The sequence below is a fragment of the Moschus berezovskii genome, chromosome 23, assembly GCF_049115385.1.
Source record: "Moschus berezovskii isolate FMDL1 chromosome 23, NW_MosBer_1.0, whole genome shotgun sequence".
Taxonomy (NCBI): domain Eukaryota; kingdom Metazoa; phylum Chordata; class Mammalia; order Artiodactyla; family Moschidae; genus Moschus; species Moschus berezovskii.
Genome location: NC_142482.1, coordinates 37,698,275 through 37,718,887, shown reverse-complemented (window position 1 = coordinate 37,718,887; position 20,613 = coordinate 37,698,275).

Sequence of the window (20,613 nt, the reverse complement as noted above, 5' to 3'; positions counted from 1 at the left end):
ACACATACTAAGACATAGTAACCCCCAAGAAAAGCTTGCTCTTTGTGGTCGCAGGACCAGAAATGGAAACCTAATAAGATGAAAACGTTTAAGCGATAACTTCCTGACTCCAGCTAAACACCACAGAGGAAACCATAATCCCACTCCTGCTATTCAGCAAAGACTGAGTAGCCTAGTGGTTCACCTTCACTCAGCTAACAATGTACCCCGTCCTGTCCTGGTTGGTGTCAGTGAGGGCAAAGTGGAGGGCTGGAACTTTCATCCCCACTCAGCAGCAGGTGAGGTCAGTGCCCCTGCCCTGCCAGAGTCGGTGGAGATACACAGAAAATATTGACGAGGTGGCCCTCACTCTACCAGGTGAGGTACTGTCCGCAGAGGACCAAAGGGGAACCTGAGCTCTCAGCCCTCCCCAGCAGTAACAGAGTGACTTTCTCCTTCCACAGTGTTAAATAATGCTAAGTGGGGAACTCTACTTCCACCTTCACTTAGCAAAATGAGATGATAGCTTCATTTTCCCATACATGTGGTGCCATCTGAGGCTTGATGCAATAGATGATGTAATAAAATACACAGCCTCATAACATAAGACCCGAGATGTCCAGGATACGATAGAAAATCACACTCCATACCTGGGAGAACCAAGGAAATATCATCTTAAATGAAAAAAAGGCAATACATACCAGCATCAAAATGACAAAGATATTTGTCAAGGATTTTATGTGGTAATCATAAAAATAAGCAATTACAAACTCACTTTTAACAAATGAAAAAATATAGCCAGTTAATAAATAGAAGATATAAAGGATAAAATAGAAATTTATGAAATAGAAAATACGATATTCAAAATAAAATACTCACTGAATAGGCTTAGCAGAGAATGGAGATGATAGAAGAACTAGTCAGTGAACTTGAAGATAGTTCTATGCTAATTATCCAAACTGAAAATAAAGAGGAAATAGACTGAAATAAACCAATAAAATCTCAGAGTCCTGTGGTGCTATAGCAGAAGATCTAATGTACATATCATTGGGGTCCCAGGAGAGTAGAAAGATTGGGGAGCTGAAAAAGTATTTGAATAAACAATGACTTAAAATGTCCCAAATTTGACAAAAGACATTAACGTATATACTCAATAAGCTGAGCAAATCACAAATAAGATAAAACTAAACAAATCCATGCCAAGATACATCATAATACAACTTCTGAAAAATAAATAGAAAAAACATCTTGAAAGTAGAGGAATGATTCTTTACTTTTATGAGAAAAGCAGTTTTAATTGTATTAATAGTAGATTTCTAATCAGAAACCAGAGGTCTGAGGAAGGGGCAGAATATTTTAATGTGGTGAAAGAAAATAACACAATTCTATACTTAGTGAAATCATCCTTTAGGAAGAAAGGGAATTAAAGACATTTTCAGATTAAGGTAAGCTAAGAATTTCTTACCAGCAGACCTGTCCTAAAAGAATGGCTAAATAAAGGCCTTGAAATTGAAAGGGAATGATAAAATAAGAAGTCTTGAAACATCAGTAAGGAAGACAGAACAAGGGAAAGAGTACAAACATGGACGAATATGATAGGTTTTTCTTTTCTTTTGAATTTTCTAAAATATATAGTTGTAACATTATGTGATGTCCTTCTCAGTGTGCATAGAGGTTATAGTTAATATAAATGGGGAAAGTAAATGAATTTAAGGGAGGTAAATTTTCAAAAACATGTTAAAAAGCAGAGACATCACTTTGCTGGCAAAGGTCCACATAGTCAAAGCTATAGTTTTTCCAGTAGTCATGTATGGATGTGAGAGTTGGACCATAAAGAAAGTTGAGTGCTGAAGAATTGATGCTTTTGAACTGTGATTTAGTGAAGACTCTTGAGAGTCCTTTGGACTGCAAGGAGATCAAACCCTGAATATTTATTGAAAGGGCTTATACCAAAGCTGAAGTGCCAATACTTTGGCCATCTGATACCAAGAGCCAATTCATTAGAAAAGACCCTGATGCTGGGAAAGATTGAAGGCAGGAGAAGGGGACAACAGAGGATGAGATGGTTGGATGGCATCACTGATTCAATGGACACGAATTTGAGCAAATTCCTGGTGAGAGTGCAGGACAGGGAGGCGTGGCGTTCTGCAGGGAGTCATGGCGTTCTGCAGTCCACCGTGTGGCAAAGAGTGAGCAATTAAACAACAACAGCAACAAAGGTTCAAACGTGTATTCAAAGTAGTGAAATGTCAGCACCAGTAGTCTGTGATAAAGTATTCATACAGTATACTATCAGACTATTCTCCCTTTTGTCTACTCAGAGAACCCTTAATTTTTGCTTTCATTGTGATGTGAGCTACACACTCAGCCTCCTAATATTTTTTCAGAATCTGGTGACCCATCTGGACTTTCTTTTTCACAACCATTTCTCTATTTTCCTCTTTTACTTTTCGACTCTCACTTTGACTCTTAACCATCCATGCTATCATGAAGCTACCTTCCTACCTAAGACCCCATGTCACATTCCAGCTCAGTGGGAACTGGTCATCTTTTAGGCCTTGTTTCCTGCTTTGTGTGAAGCTTGAGACACACCCAGGAGTCCTAAGCCTTGAATGTGGTACAGAGGATCATGTTCTTGGTGCTGCAAGGAGGGAGTGTGATTACATTAAAAAACAACAAGCAGTTATTCTCCTCCCCTTTTGAAATTAAGTAAATAAATATGTACATAAGGCACTCTATCACCCACAAGAGCAAAACAAAATGCTATTGTGTTTTCTAGGTAGTTGTGTAAGAAATCCTATTTTCTACATATCCTTTTATTTTTAAAAATGTCATTATTTTACATATATATGTGTGGAATATATGTATATGGAATATTTAGTTCAGTCACTCAATAGTGTCCGACTCTTTGCAACCCCATGAATCACAGCACACCAGGCCTCCCTGTCCATCACCAACTCCCGGAGTTCACTCAAACTCATGTCCATTGAGTCGGTGATGCCATCCAGCCATCTCATTCTCTGTCATCCCCTTTTCCTCCTGCCCCCAATCCTTCCCAGCATCAGAGTCTTTTCCAGTGAGTCAACACTTCGCATGAGGTGGCCAAAGTATTGGAGTTTCAGGTTCAGCATCAGTCTTTCCAATGAACATCCAGGACTGATCTCCTTTAGAATGGACTGGTTGGATCTCCTTGCAGTCCAAGGGACTCTCAAGAGTCTTCTCCAACACCACAGTTCAAAAGCATATGGAATATTATTCAACCACAAAAAATTAAATTCTGCCATTTACAACAAAATGGATGGATCTGAATGGTATTATGCTTGATGAAATAAGTCAGACAGAGAAATAAAAATACTGTACATTTTCTATTATATATGGAATCTGAAAGACAAAACAAATGTACTAATACAACAAAAGGAAACTGACACAGATTCAGAGAATACTTAGTGGTTACAAGGAGAAAGTTGGGGGAAGAGAGCAGATAAGGGAAGAGGATTAAGAGGTATAAACTGCTAGGTATAAATAAATAATATACTAGGATGTAATGTGCAGAGTATGTAGCAATATTACATAATAATTTAAATAGAGTCTAATACACAAAAGCATCAAATCAATATGTTGTATATATGAAACTATAAATCAACTATACTTCAATAAGAAAGAAACAGTAAAAATGATACACTTAAATATTCCAGTTATGAGTGCTTCACTTAAACATTTAAAACATCTAACTGCAAACTAACAGAGGCTAGCAGATAATTTACTTAAAGATATAAATTTGGCTAAGAATCCAACAGAATTTTGTATAAATAGTAAAATCTTTTCCAATTGTTTTCCTAGAAACTTAAATTTGAGTACATAACAGTACTTTACAATAATATATAAAAGATAAAATCTGAAATTTTATTTGGTGAGGCAAATCATAATGTAAGACAAAATCACATCCAAGAAAATCAAATTTTATGACAAAAAGCAAGACTGAGCAATAAACAGAGAAAATCCTTTTTCATCTTTGAATCTGATCTTTACTTTAGAAGCCTACCTGAAAAAACATTCATTCTCTTTTTATATACAATTTTAAAGGAGGGAGGGGCAACATAGGAGTGGTATGGGTAAGGGAGGTACAAACTATTCAGTGTAAGGTAGGCTGCAAGGATGCACTGTGCAACACAGGGAGTACACTCAATGTTTTGTAATTTCTGTAAATGGAGCATAACTTTTAAAAATTATGTGAAAAACTCATTCATTTAAATGTTCACATTTTTTCAGAAAATGCATTTGAATTTAATAACCTAGTCTTATATGTCATTCAGATTATTTAATTGCTGTTTTTTTAAAAATGAATATCTAAGTAATTGATATAAATTTCAAGAATTCTAAGAATTTAAGTCTGAGATGTAGCCATTAATGAAATGTCATTTTACAGCTTCATTATGTGTAATGATGTATTTTACACAAAGAAGTGTAAAATGTTCTCAGTTCCTTTTGTTTATATTATTATTTTTCTTCTTGCTAAACATCCACCAATTTCCTACCTATTTTCTCAGCCAAATGCCTGAGAAATGCCTGAGAGAACCGATTTTATCTAGTTAATTACTATTGGTACCATTTGAGCAGAAAGTTTGGTCCAGCTCTCCTTCTAGGTAAATGGTCATACCATCTACGTATTTTAGCTCCTTCATACTATCTTCTTCCTCAAAAAGTGACCAGATCACCTGCCATTGTCTTATCTATCATGTATAATTATACTTCTTCTCCTAGTATTATATTGCAAATTCACAGGTAATGGTTAGCAGCAATAACATTGCTAAATCAGCTTTTTATTTTTCAACCAGTGTTCTTCAGTTTTCTACAGCATGGATATCGTCTACCGTTCCATTCATTTTTTAATATAAATTGATGAGTCTTTCTAAAAGATTATTTCCTACGTTCATTCCTACCCATAGGACTATCATTCTCTGTCACTTCTTTGTCCTCATATTTTTCCACTACTGAGTATTGCTTTGAAAGCAAGTAAATTGTTATGTATGTGAAATACATCCATAAAATCATAATAAGTAAGGCAATGAGAAAAACTGTGTTAAATTTCAAAAGTGACATATAATCATCATTGAGGAAGTCAATATAACAAACGACATTATCTTTCCTGTTATATATGCATATTTTAGATTCTAAACAGATTAATCAATAATAGCAAAAATGTGTATGTGATAATATTGTCTTCTACATAAGGAAACACTGGAGAAACTTATCTGTACATATCGACCATTCTAACGAAAAAATAGCTGCAACATAAAGAAGGTCTTCATTACATATTGCAAAACAGTTCAATGTTTAAAGTTAACATCAAAGTAGTCCAATGCCCTATTCTTGCATAAAGCAGTTTTAGAGCATTATATAAATCTTATGTTACAATAATTTGAATAATACCCCACTGATGGCCAGAAAAACTTTTTCCCATCTCTATCTGTTTATGAGTTGTCCTTGCTTATTTTTCCAAACAAAGATGGTTACTTACTTACCTACAGTGGCATTTTATATCAATTTTTTCAGGACTTACTATGTATCAGAATATTAGCCACCATAAGTTGGACGTCTACTCCACTCCTAAATATTTCTAATTATTGCACATTAAAACGTATTCACCATGGATATTAAAATTCATGAGTATAAAAATATTAAAATAATATCTTGGAATTCCACAGCATTGTGTTCCTTAAAAGAAGCTTTTATTTCATCATTACACAGAGTGGCCAGTTTTGAGAGTAAAGTGTGTTAGTTGCAACCCCATGAACTGTAGCCTGCCTGCCAGGCTCCTCTGTCCATGGAATTCTCCAGGCAAGAATACTGCAGTGGGTACTCATTCCCTTAGAGTAGCGTCCCGACCCAGGGTTCAGACTCAGGTCTTCTGCATTGCAAGCAGATTCCTTACTGTCTGAACCACCAGGGAAGCCAGTATGAGAGTATTAGTTTTCAGTTCTATGAGGTAATTTTTCATGACTTTAGAATGCAAATATCACACATTAATTGCTAATTGTTGGTTATATTTTTGAAATAAGTGATGTTCTAATGACATACAGAAAAGAATGTATGGAAGTCAGATTGACCAGACTTGAGGGAGTGAAAATCCAAATCTCATGCCTTGTACCCTGAGGTCTGCTCTTCATGACTCAAATGCTTTTGTTAGAAGCTTTAGCTAGATATACAGGCTCTCTCTATCTCTCTCTCTCTAACACATGCACACACAAAAGCACAAACAATATCAGCAGTATCAAAAAATAAAACTCACCTTTATGATTTCCATTCATCATAGGTGATTTTCTATAGTGATCTATTGGATAAGTCACCATCTTAAGAAGGAAGTTGTTTCACGTCTGTCACTTGTGGCCCAGAAAAATTCTCAGCTTGGTTCTGAGTTGTGTTGGCAGGAATTTAAAATGTCTTTGTGTCCCTTCTAAAAACACATAGGGGGAAGAGATTCTATGACCCAAGGCAATATCCCTGAGTCAGAGAGAAGTTTCAGTCACATGAATCAGGTTTCTGGTTCTTGAGTGCTGCAGGTGCAGCATGGAATTAACCAGAAGCAGGAAAGGAGACCTTGTACTCTGAACCTTGTATGATCATAAAACAATACTTCAGTAGCAGTTATTCATTTGAATAAATCCACTAATAACTGCATATACACAGAAAATCAATTGACAAATCTCAGATTAGATTTCTTTTTTAATTTTTCTCTTCATTCAAGTCAACCATAGAGTGTCCAGTGCTGAAACAGGAAGAACTTTTATGTTCACTTAATCATTTATGTAGACCAGTTATAGACCAATTAAACCAAGCCAGATTTGTTACTGCTTAACAGTCCTGCCCAGGTCCTATCTCAGACTAATTGCATAGAAATTTCTTAGGGGTGGAAGGAAGGAAGGAAGGGAAGGTAGAAGTATGAATCAGTGATTTAAAATATATTCTCGTGATTACACTGTGCCCTAGTGCCCCCGTCTCAGTTGTGTCCCACTCTGGTATGCCCCCGTGGACTGCAGCCCGCCAGGCTCCTCTGGCCATGGGATTCTCCAGACAAGAATACTGGAATGGGTTGCCATTTCCTCCTCTGGGGATCTTCCCAACCCCGGGATTAAATCCTGGTCTCTAGCATTGCAGGTGGATTCTTTACCTCTGAACCATCAGGGAAGCTGATTATACTGAACAAGCCAGAATTAAGAAATGCAGTCTTAGGTTAGCTGACTTCTCCATGCCTCCTACCCCTTATCTGTCAGCTCCTGTTAAGCCCTCAAATCAAGGTGAGGTGGAAGGGAGTGTATTGTTCAACGATCCTCTTATCAAACCAGCCACTTCTTATCAAAAGAAATATTTTGAACTCTGTTCTTCTCTAAAGTTTCAATCACAATTGAGTTTCCTTGATTCTTATCACTGTCTTTATGAGCATAAAGACACAGGTACCTCACTCAAAAATGTGTTGTATGTCACTAAAAATCATGAGGATAGTTAATGTATAATTAGTCTTTGAGTAAAGGTAGGGCTTAGTACTTTGCCTTAAGCCCACACAGGACAAGTTATATTTTGAATCCATTTGTAAAACTTGCAGTTTGGACTTCAAAGCCCTGTTAACTAAAAAATTTATTTACAATGTAAAAGTTGAAAGTTATGTTTTTTAAATTAATTTATTTATTTTAATTGGAGGCTAATTACTTTACAATATTGTGTTGGGTTTTGCTATACATTGACATGAAACAGCCATGGGTGTACGTGTCCCCCATCCTGAACCCCCATCCTGAACCCCCATCCTGAACCCCCATCCTGAACCCCCATCCCACCTCCCTTCCCATCCTATCCCTCAGGGTTGTCCCAGTGCACCAGCTTCAAGTGCCCTGTTTCATGCATCAAACTTGGACTGGTGATCATTTCACATATGGTAATATACATGTTTCAATACTATTCTCTCAAATCATCCCATCCTCACCTTGTCCCACAGGTCCAAAAGTCTGTTCTTTATATCTGTGTCTCTTTTGCTATCTCACATATAGGGTCATAATTACCATCTATCTGAATTCCATATATATGCGTTAATATACTCTATTGGTGTTTCTCTTTCTGACTTACTTCACTGTGTGTAATAGGCTCCAGTTTCATCCACCTCATTAGAACTGATTCAAATGTGTTCTTTTTAATAGTTGAATAATATTCCATTGTGCATATGTACCACAGCTTTCTTACCCATTCATCTGCCGATGGACATATAGGTTGCTTCCATATCCTAGCTACTGTGAACAGTGCTGCAATGAACATTGGGATACATGTGGCTCTTTCCTTGAGTGCATGCCCAGCAGTGGAATTGCTGGGTCATATGGCAGCTCTATTTCCAGTTTTTCAAGGAATCTCCACACTGTTCTCTACAGTGGATATACTAGTTTCAAGTCCCACCAACAGTGTAAGAGGGTTCCCTTTTCTCCGCACTCTCTCCATCATTCATTGTTTGTAGAATTTTTGATAGCAGCCATTCTGGCTGGTGGGAGATGGTACCTCATTGTGGTTTTAATTTGAATTTCTCTGATAATGAGTGATGTTGAGCATCTTTTCATGTGTTTGCTAGCCATCTGTATGTCTTCTTTGGAGAAATGTCTGTTTTGCTCTTTGGCCCATTTTTTGATTGGGTCGTTTATTTTTCTGGAATTGAGCTGCAGAAAATGCTTGCATATTTTTGAGATTAATTCTTTGCCAGTTCCTTCATCTGCTATTACTTTCTCCTATTCTGAAGGCTGTCTTTTCACCTTGCTTGTAGTTTCCTTTGTTGTGCAAAAGTTTTTGAGTTTAATTAGGTCCCATTCATTTATTTTTTGCTTTTATTTCCATTACTCTGGGAGGTGGGTCATAGGGGATCCTGCAGTGATTCATGTCAGAGAGTGTTTTGCCTATGTTTTCCTCCAGGAGTTTTATAGTTTCTGGTCTTACATTTAGATCTTTAATCCATTTTGAGTTTGTTTTTGTGTGTGGTGTTAGAAAGTGTTCTAGGTTCATTCTTTTATAGGTAGTTGACCAGTTTTCCCAGCCCCACTTGTTGAAGAGATTGTCTTTTCTTCATTGTATATTCTTGCCTCCTTTGTCAAAGATAAGGTGTCCATAGGCACATGGATCTATCTCTGGGCTTTCTATTTTGTTCCATTGCTCTATCTTTCTGTCTTTGTGCCAGTACCATACTGTCTTGATGACTGTAGCTTTGTAATATAGTCTGAAGTTAGGCATGTTGATCCCTCCAGTTCCAATCTTTTTTCTCAAGATGACCCAGCAATGCTATGCTGGGCATACACACCGAGGAAACCAGAATTGAAAGAGACACATGTACCCCAGTGTTCATCACAGCACTGTTTACAGTAGCCAGGATATGGAAGCAATCTAGATGTCCATTGACAGATGAATGGATAAGAAAGCTGTGGTACATATACACAATGGAATATTACTCAGCTATTAAAAAGAATGCATTTGAATCAGTTCTAATGAGGTGGATGAAACTGGAGCCTATTTTAAAGGGTGAAATAAGTCAGAAAGATAAACACCAATACAGTATATTAATGCATATATATGGAGTTTAGAAAGATGGTAACGATGACCCTATACACGAGACAGCAAGAGACACATGTAAAGAAAAGACTTTTGTACTCTGTGGGAGAAGGTGAGTGTTGGATGATTTGAGAGAATAACATTGAAACATATATATTATCATATGTGAAATAGATTGCCAGTTCAGGTTCAATGCATGAGAGAGGGCACTCAGGGCTGGTGCACTGGATGACCTTGAGGGATGGGATGGGGAGGGATGTGGGAGGGGGGTTCAGGATGGGGGACACATGTGCACCCATGGCTGATTCATGTCAATGTATGGCAAAAACTACTACAATATTGTAAAGTAATTAGCCTCCAATTAAAATAAATTAATTTTTTTAAAAAGAATCTGCTTGCAATGCAACAGCTGTAGGAAACAGGGGTTCAATCCCAGGGTTGGGAAGAGCTCCTTAAAAATGAAATGGCAACCCACTCAGTATTCTGGCAGGGGTAATCCCATGGACAAAGGAGCCTGGTGAGCTACACTCCATAAGTCCCAAAGAGTCAAGCAACACTGAATGACTGAGCTCATAGGCACGACATTTCTGCAGCTCCTACTTTCCCTTTTTCTGGTAATGTGAATTTTAACACAAGTAAAAGATAGTTTTCAACAAACCTTAGTTCAGTCTTAGAGACAGAATAACATTGTTTTCTCTGATTCTTCTTCCTCTTTCGCTTTTCCTCTCTTCCTCCTCTTCCTTGTCTTCTCATTATTATTCCTTTCTTGTCCTCCTTCTCTCCTGGTTGTTCATCCTTCTCTATGGAGACCACCATTACCTAACAGACTTCTATGTCTTCTTTTTCTTCTTTCTTATTTTCTCTGCCTTTCTCTTCTCTCTCTTTTCTCAGAATTTATGTGTTACTTTCCTTTCACAGACTCTAAGGTGGCTTTCTTCCATTCCGTTCCGTCGCTCAGTCGTGTCTGACTCTTTGCGACCCCGTGGACTGTAGCCTACCAGGCTTCTCTATCCATGGGATTCTCCAGGCAAGAATACTGGAGTGGGTTACCGTTTCCTTCTCCAGGGGATCTTCCCGACCCAGGGATCGAACCCAGGTCTCCCACATTGGAGGCAGACGCTTTAACCTCTGAGCCGCCAGTGGCTTTATTAGAGTTTCTCAAAAAGAGAGATATTCAGTTTGATATATAACATTTTTTTCAAAGACCATGTCAGTCATTCCTTTTTAACTTTGAAAAATCACTTAAAAGTTACCATGCATTCCTAACTATAATATTGCTTCAGAATAAAAAGAAATTGAATATTTATAGTAAGCTCTCTGTGACTCTCTTCAGAAATAATTTTCAAATTATTTAAAGAAATGGAAAATTTTTATTTTCAAACATTGTGGAAAAAATCTTGTGATTTCTAAGCAAAGAAAGAGAAATAAGTCAAATAAGACAAATACTATGATAATGGATCATAAATAAATCACAATATTTCATCCAGATGTTCAAGCTGGTTTTAGAAAAGGCAAAGGAACCAAAGATCAAAGTGCCAACATCTGCTGGATCATAGAAAAAGCTAGAGAGTTCCAGAAAAACATCTATTTCTGCATTATTGACTATGCCAAAGCCTTTGACTGTGTGGATCACAATAAACTGTGGAACATTCTGAAAGAGATGGGAATACCAGGCCACCTGACCTGCCTCTTGAGAAACCTATATGCAAGTCAGGAAGCAACAGTTAGACCTGGACATGGAACAATAGACTGGTTCCAAATAGGAAAAGGAATACATCAAGGCTGAATATTGTCACCCTCTTATTCAACTTATATGCAGAGTACATCATGAGAAACGCTGGACTGGAAGAAGCACAAGCTGGAATCAAGATTGCCGGGAGAAATATCAATAACCTCAGATATGCAGATGACACCACCCTTATGGCAGAAAGTGAAGAGGAACTCAAAAGCCTCTTGACGAAAGTGAAAGAGGAGAGTGAAAAAGTTGGCTTGAAACTCAACATTCAGAAGACTAAGATCATGGCATCTGGTCCCATCACTTCATGGGAAATAGAAGGAGAAACATTGGAAACAGTGTCAGACTTTATTTTGGGGGCTCCAAAATCACTGCAGATGGTGATTGCAGCCATGAAATTAAAAGACACTTACTCCTTGGAAGGAAAGTTATGACCAACCTAGATAGCATATAAAAAGTGGAGGTATTACTTTGCCAACAAAGGTCTGTCTAGTCAAGGCTATGGTTTTTCCAGTGGTCATGTATGGATGTGAGAGTTGGACTGTTAAGAAAGCTGAGCACCGAAGAACTGATGCTTTTGAAATGTGGTGCTGGAGAAAACTCTTGAGAGTCCCTTGGACTGCAAGGAGATCCAACCAGTCCATCCTAAAGGAGACCAGTCCTGGGTGTTCATTGGAAGGACTGATGCTGAGGCTGAAACTCCAATACTTTGGCCACCTCATGCGAAGAGTTGACTCATTGGAAAAGACCCTGATCCTGGGAAAGATTGGGGGCAGGAGGAGAAGGGGCCGACAGAGGGTGAGATGGCTGGATGGCATCACTGACTCTATGCACATGAGTTTGGGTGAACTCCGGGAGCTGGTGATGGACAGGGAGGCCTGGTGTGCTGAGATTCATGGGGTCCCAAATAGTCGGACACGACTGAGCGACTGAACTGAACTGAGACTGCTGTTAAGCACAGTCATTTCTCATATTGTCATAGCTACATTGTATAAAGTCATCTCAAACATTGTATTAGAGAAAACAGAATCACTGCTCTATAAATGGAGAAGGCAATCGCACCCCACTCCAGTACTCTTGCCTGGAAAATCCCATGGGCGGAGGAGCCTGGTAGGCGCAGTCCGTGGGGTCGCAAAGAGTCGGACACGACTGAGCGACTTCACTTTCACTTTTCACTTTCATGCATTGGAGAAGGAAATGGCAACCCACTCCAGTGTTCTTGCCTGGAGAATCCCAGGGACAGGGAGCCTGGTAGGCTGCCGTCTATGGGGTCGCACAGAGTCGGACACGACTGAAGCGACTTAGCAGCAGCAGCAGCTCTATAAATACCTTGTATAGAATTAGGTTTATGGGTGCATCTATGCTCAAAGATTTTGTCCACCAGTTACTATGGAATTTTATTGAATTTGAGTTTCTCTTTTTACCCAGCCTGAAAAAAGCTGATTTTCACTACATCATGTAGGGCTGCTGCTGCTGCTGCTGCTAAGTCACTTCAGTCGTGTCCGACCCTTAGCAACCCCGTGGACTGCAGCTTACCAGGCTCCTCCATCCATGGGATTTTCTAGCCAAGAGTACTGGAATGGCTTGCCATTGCCTTCTCCATCATGTAGGGCAAAGGGAGGGAAAGCACTAAGTGACGGTAAAGGAAGTTTAAATCAAATGAACAAAATTTTTCTTGGAGTAATCTTACATGTTATAAACCTTGAATATGTTGACATTTCAAAGATATCTTGATAAAATGTATGAAAAAGCTACCTGTTCTCTTGATTGCAACAAGAAAACCAATCAAAGAAGTAATGATTGGGAAAACTAAATGGCAAATGAAATGAGCAAACTCAGTTGGAAAGATAAGCTAACAAGACAAACATCAGATAAAGACGTGTTTATGTGAGTTGAGGAAGATGATCCTTGCTTGTTGAGGCAAGGGTACAAGAAACATGAAATAATGACAAGGTCCCCAGTGGAATACATTTTTGGTATTTACTTTTTTCGTATTCACTGTTCTCTAAAAAGTAGAAGGAAGGAAGAAACAGTTCATTCCAAATGAATCCGTTTTGTCAGGAATGGAGAAGGACAAAATTCAAAGTCCTTTTATAATTTGCTCTTTGATGTATATTGACTTAGGGCTTCCCTCAGGAAGAGAAAGAATCTGCCTCCCAAGCAGGAGACCCAGGTTTGATTCCTGGGTCGGGAAGATTCCCTGGAGATGAAAATGGCAACCAACTCCAGTTCTTGGCTGGGAAATCTCAAGGACAGAGAAGCCTGTTGGTCTACAGTCCATGGGGTCCCAAAAGAGCCAAACCCAACTTACTGACTAATAGACAACAGCATATTGACTTATATTTGTGAGAATTGGTTCACTAAAGTTCTGAAGGACATTTCAACACTCCAAAGTGTTTTATGTTTTGTTTGTTTTTTGCATTACCCCACATGTTGGTTGGTTTAGGAAGAGTTAAGATAAGCAATGAAAAATAGAAGAGGAAAGACAGAACTTCCACTGCATTAAATGATGTCCATCATTCATCTTTCACTGAGTTTTTTCAGACCAAAGTGCACACACACATGACACAGATATGACACAAAACGTGATAAGGAGGTGCACGGTAAAGGTACCCACCTGTCTAAAACTGTACGTGTAGCAGTAGTTATATAAAACCTCTAATGTACATTGCAAAAATATATTATTAAATTATGTTCTCTATGAAAACAAGGATATAATTTTAAAATGTCTTTAGAAAAACAGTATGTTAAAATTTATGATGATATTCAGTTTCCTTTTGGAAATATCTCAGGACAATAGTTACATGTGTTCATCATATAAAATTTTCAAGAAATCTAGAGCCATGTTATATTTGAACTTCCATTAATAACATCCATCTACAAATATTTAAAAGGAATAAAATTTGCCAATTTGATAACTGTGTCAATAAAATACAAAAGAATAAATTATAAGTGTTATGATTGGTTATTTTCTCTAAGGTAGGGAAAATTATTAATATATTTAACAATGAAAAGATGCTAGAAGTATTTCATAGCCTTATGAATATATATATATATATTCAGTAAAAATTAGCAAAAGGGAAAATATACCATCTAGTATTGTTTGTAATTTTTCTTTGTAACTCCATTTTATAATAGTTACACAAGATTATAATAGTTACACAAGATTATAATAGTTACACAAGGCAAATGTTCAAAATAATTATAGATCCATGTCAATGAGTACATAATATAGAAAGATATCATTTTTGACATCAACTACAAAAGAGAGGAGATAAAGCTGCATATAAGTGGAATAGTTTTGACCCAATTGAAGTTAAGTTGCTGTCAATTCAAAATACATTGCTCAAACTTTTGGATATTAGATGCTACTCCATGGTCTGCACAAATAAACTATCCATGGAATATACCCAAAATGAAGTGATTAAGTAATCTCAATGTGTCACAATAAAAGGACAACTAATTCAGAGAAAGGTAGTGATGAAAGACAAAAATCCTAAAGACAGAAATCAAGGAGCAAGAAGGTAAAAGTCTTTCTCAATCACTAATTATTTCAAATGCAAATAGACTAAACTCAATCAAAGGACATAGATTGGATGCATAGACTTAAAAAATATGCAATCATACACTGTCTAAAAGTGACTAATTTTAGATACAAATGCACACAGGCTGAAATTTAAATGATGGAGGAAAATATTCCATTTAAATACTAACCAAGACAGAATTATACTACTATCGGTGAGAACGGATTTTAAAGCAAAACTTGTCAAAATAGTCAAAGAAGGACACTATATATTGATAAAACGGCAAATCACCAAGAAGAATAGCAAATATAAGCATGTGTGCTCCAAATAGCAGATGCCTAGAATATATGAAGCAAACTGACAGAATTGGAGGAATTTGCAGTATTAACTGGAGACTTCAGTACTCCATTTTCAGTAATGGATAGAATCACTAAGTAGAAGATTGATGAAGAAACAGAGGGTTGAACAGCATTAAACCAATCAGATTTAACAGATGTGTACATCAAATTTTACTGAAAAACAGCATACTATGCATTTTTTTCTAATGAACACAGCATATTCTCTAGACAGACCATGTGCTAAGCTACAAAAAAAAAAAAGCCTTAATGAATTTTAAAATAATGACGTCAATACGAAGTATCTTTGCTGATTACAATGGAATGAAGGTAGAAATCAATAATAAAAAAAGACTAGGAAAATCACTCTTATGTGGAAATTAAGCAACACACTCTTAAATACCAATGGATGAAAGAAGAAATAACAAAAAAAATTTTTTTGCAAATATCTTGAGACCAATGAAAGGAAAGATACAACATATCCAATATATGAGATACAGTGAAAGCAGGGAAATTTATAGCTGAGTGTGTGCTCAGTCACTTAAGGTGCTAAAAAAAAAAATGATTAAACCCAAAGCTAGCAGAAAAAAGAAAATAATAAAGATTAGAGTGAAGATAAAATTTCAGCAAAACGATAATGAAAAACAATGAAACAAAAAATTGGTTTTTTAAGAAGAAGTTATTCACCATTTGATCTAAGATGCCCATTTTAAAATTTTCAATACTTATTCTGACTTGCTAAATATTAGGGTTTTCAATATTTGGAAACAGTTTTTACCTTCTCCAAAATTTTCTCCATTCAAAGCTAAATGTCATTGGTCCCTTTAAATTTTCATGTTATTCAAAATGTTCAGAGTCTTCACAATTCTGTATATAATACCTTTACAATACTCCTTTTTATTTAATTTTTTTCAAATTCAATTTCCCAGCACTAAGCAAAGAACTGTAGCTAAAAATGTAACCATATAAAAGTATACTGACATCTCTTGCTTGGAGATTACGTCTGCATTGAGAAGCTCAGAGTATACTCATCTCTGTTCTCAACTCAAAGGTAAATTATTTTAAAAAGAGGAAGGTGTTTGCTTTAGATCACAAGATGACTCTGACTTACCATTTTCAAGTGGCTTCTTACACATGAAATTATAAGATGTCATGGCTATCAGGGTTGAATACAAATGGCCAGACTAATATTGGGTAAATTATTCCAAGATGGAAATCTGAAAAATCCACTACAGATATGTTTATGGTGTACTCACTGATCAAACAATGCTGCTTCCATTTAAAGACACTCTATATACTTGACGAGCTTGAGCCTCCTCCAGAGTTCAGGTAACCTCTATCTCTCTCCAGAAAGGAGACACTGAATTGATACTGGGGAGAGCTTGGGTAAGTTGATGTAGGACTTTGTGGGGCTATGATAGATCTTCTTTCCTTGGTGAATGCTAGGTGTGCTATCAAGGACCAGAGTAAGTGAGGACAATTTGTTTACTCTCAGAGGAAGCTTTAAGCCCTTCACAGTGATAATCCTATCTCTGGAGATGGAAAAAGCATATAAATCTATTATGTTTTAGGGTCTGCACTAATGACAAGACATAATTTTTCTTTTAGGGGCAAACTTTTCCTTATTCACCAATTGTGCAGGAATAGACATTGATGACCTTTCAAGCTTTGTCAAATTATTATTTATCTTTCAAGACAGAAAAGGTTCATCATTTGTTCAAAGTTTCATTGTATATACTTTTTCACTACTTAATATGAATTAGAGCCATAATCACTAGAGACTGGATTTTTGCTCCACTCTTAGAACCTCCAACTAGTGCACATTAAAATGTTTTGATCATACATAGTAATATCCACTTACAATTCCACATCAATATATTACCTTAAAGGTTTGATTTCACTATTATGCAAGGTCCTCAGTATGAGAGTACTGGTTTTCAATTTTGCAAGGTGATTTTTCACTACTTTGGGAATATACAAATGGATAGATTAAAGTGAAATTGCTCGAGGAGTTTGAATTGTGAGAGAAATTTCAAAATGTTCAGGAAGCATATTACCAGAAGCATCACAGACATGAAGAAGAGAAATATGGGAAGAGTGATAGTATCCACAAATTAAAGTGTGCTGAAAGAAGTGAAGTAGAAGAATAATCAATATATAATGAGATAGATAAGTGAGGTAAGAACTACCTGTTGCTGCTGCTGCTGCTGCTGCTGCTGCTAAGTCGCTTCAGTCATGTCCGACTTTGTGCGACCCCATAGATGGCAGCCCACCAGGCTCCGCCATCCCTGGGATTCTCCAGGCAAGAACACTGGAGTGGGTTGCCATTTCCTTCTCCAGTGCATGAAAGTGAAAAGTGAAAGTGAAGTTGCACAGTCGTGTCCGACTAGTAGTGACCCCATGGACTGCAGCCTACCAGGCTCCTCTGTCCATGGGATTTTCTAGGCAAGAGTACTGGAGTGGCTTGCCGCTGCCTTCTCCAAGAACTCCCTAGAGATGGCTAATTAGGGAATGAGACCTAAGAGTGACAGCTCCAACCCCCAGGACTTGTACCCTGTGTTCTACTCTGTCTTTGTGTCTCAAATACTTTTATAGAGACACTAGACATTTAAATTCATGAACACAAGCACATATAAACACCAACAATAACAGTGACAAAAATCAAACTCACCTTTTCCGCTCATAAAGAGTTTTACAAACCAACTCATTGTCTGAGTCACGAACTCAGAAGGGAGTTTGATTCACATCTGCTGTCCACAGTAATTTCCCAGCTTTTTTCTGATCTGAATTGCCAGAGCTTGACATGTCTTTGTGCTCCCTATACCAGTACAGAAGAAAGGGACTGTACTACTCAGGGCTATATCCTTGGGATGGAGCGATTCAGTCACCTGAACCAGGTCCTTTGCTTCCAAGTGCTGTAACTGGCTAGAGAATGGAGTTGTCTCAGAAGCAGGAAAGGAGACTCTGGACTTTTGTCTTTGTAGGATGTTAAAGCAATATTCTAGTTGCAGGTGTCCATTTCCTCACTTGAATGCACACACAAATGATCACATATATACACAAAGTTCAATTGTTAAGTGTTTTTTTTTTATTTCCTTTGTGCAAATAAAGCCCAGTGAGACTGCCTAGTACTGGAAAAGAAAGATATTTTTAACAATCTATGAAAACCAATTAAACTTAAGCCAGGGTTGTTACAGAGCAGACAATAAGTACGTGTTACTTTCCATTTTCCCTTCTGCAGTCCATATTTAGTACTAGCCTTCATTCTTCTCAAATTCAGTGACCTTCTGAACTCTGTCTACTAGTGTAAACCTAGATTCTGCTATGGAGTCTTCTCTGTATCTTTCTAATCCTTACAAGGGTCCATATTCATTTTGTGGTGGAAAAATATGCCATTGTGTGGCTTTACCACATTTTGTTTATCCATTCAACCATTGATAGACATTTGGATTGTGTTCACTTTTTTGGCCATTATGAAAAATGCTGCTGCAAACATTTGTGTACACATTTTGTGTGTGTGTATATATACTTTAATTTCTCTTGGAGTGGAATTATACAGTCATAGGGACCTGGAATGTTAGGTCCATGAATCAAGGAAAACTGGACATGGTCAAGCAGGAGATGGTAAGAATAAACATCAACATCCTAGGAATCAGCAAACTAAAATGGATGAGAATGGGCAAATTTAATTCAGATGACCATTATATCTACTACTGTGGCAAGAATCCCATAGAAGAAATGGAGTAGCCCTCATAATTAACAAAAGAGTCCGAAATGCAGTACCTGGGTGCAACCTCATAAACGACAGAATGATCTCGGTTTGTTTCCAAGGCAAGCCACTCAACATCACAGACATCCAAGTCTATGGCCCTACCACTGATGCCAAAGAAGCTGATCAGTTCCATGTAGACCTAGAAGACCTCCTAGAACTAACACCTAGAAAAGATGTTCTATTCATCATCAGGGATTAGAATGCAAAAGTAGGAAGTCAAGATACACCGAGAGTAACAAAATGGCCTTGGAGAACAAAATGAAGCAGGGCAAAGACTAATTGAATTCTGCCAAGAGAACGCACCAGTCATAGCAAATACCCTTTTTCAACAACACAAGAGGTGACTTTACAAATGGACATTACCAAATGGTCAATACCAAAATCAAATTGATTACATTTTTGTAGCCAAAGTTGGAGAAGCTGTACACAGTCAGCAAAAACAAGACCTGGAGCTGACTGTGACTCAGATCATCAGCTTCTCATAGCAAAATTCAGGCTTAAACTAAAGAAAACTGGGAAAAACACTATGCCAGCCAGGTATGACTTAAATCCGTTATGAATTCGCAGTAGAGGTAATGAACAGATTCAAGGAATTAGATCTAGTTAACAGTGTGCCAGAAGAACTATGGACAGAGGTCTGTAACACTGTCCAGGAGGCAGTGAACAAAATCATCCCCCTCCCACCATAAAAGAGAAGCAAGAAGCCAAAGTGATTATCTGAGGAAGCTTTACAAAAAGCAGAAGAATGAAAAGAAATGAACAGCAAGGGAGAGAGGGAAAGGTACATCCAATTAAATGCAGAGTTTCAAAGAACAGCTAAGAGAGATAATAAGTCCTTCTTCAATGAACAGTGCTTAATAAGAGAAGAAAACAACAAAAAGGGAAAGACTAGAGATCTCTTCAGGAAAATTGGAAACATCAAGGAAACATTCCACCCAAAGATGGGCACAATAAAGGATAAAAATGGTAAAGTCCTACTAGATGCTGAAGAGATCAAGAAGAGATGGAAAGATTATAAGGAAGAACTGTATATAAAAAAAATCTTAATGAACTGCATTACTACGATGGTGTAGTCACCTGGAGCCAGACATTCTAGAGTGTAAAGTCTAGTAGGTTTTAAGCAGCACTGCTGCTAATAAAGCTAGTGGATGCGATGAAATTCCAGCAGAACTATCCACATCCCTAAGGAGGATGCCATCAAGGTTTTTCATTCATTATGCCAGCAGATCTGGAAGATCCAGCAGTTGGCCACAGTAGTGGAAAAGATCAATCCTCATCCCAATTCCCAAGAAGGGTAGTGCCAAAGAATGTGATAACCACCGGACTATTGCACTCATCTCACATGCTAGTAAGGTCATGCTTAAAATCTTGCAAGCTAGGCTTCAGCATTAAGGGAACCAAGAACTTCCAGATGTCCAAGGTGCGTTCAGAGAAGGAAGAGGAACTAGAGATCAAATTGCCAACATTCACTGTATTATAGAGACAGCAAGGGAATTTTAGAAAAACATCTATCTCTGTTTCTTCGACTATGCTAAACCTTTGGCTGTGTGGATCGTTACAAACTGTGGAAAGCTCTTAAAGAGATGGGAATACCAGACCATCTTACTTGTCTCCTGAGAAACCTGTATGCAGGTCAAGAAGCAACAGTTAGAACCCTGTAAGGAACAACTGATTGGTTCAAGATCGAGAAAGGAGTAT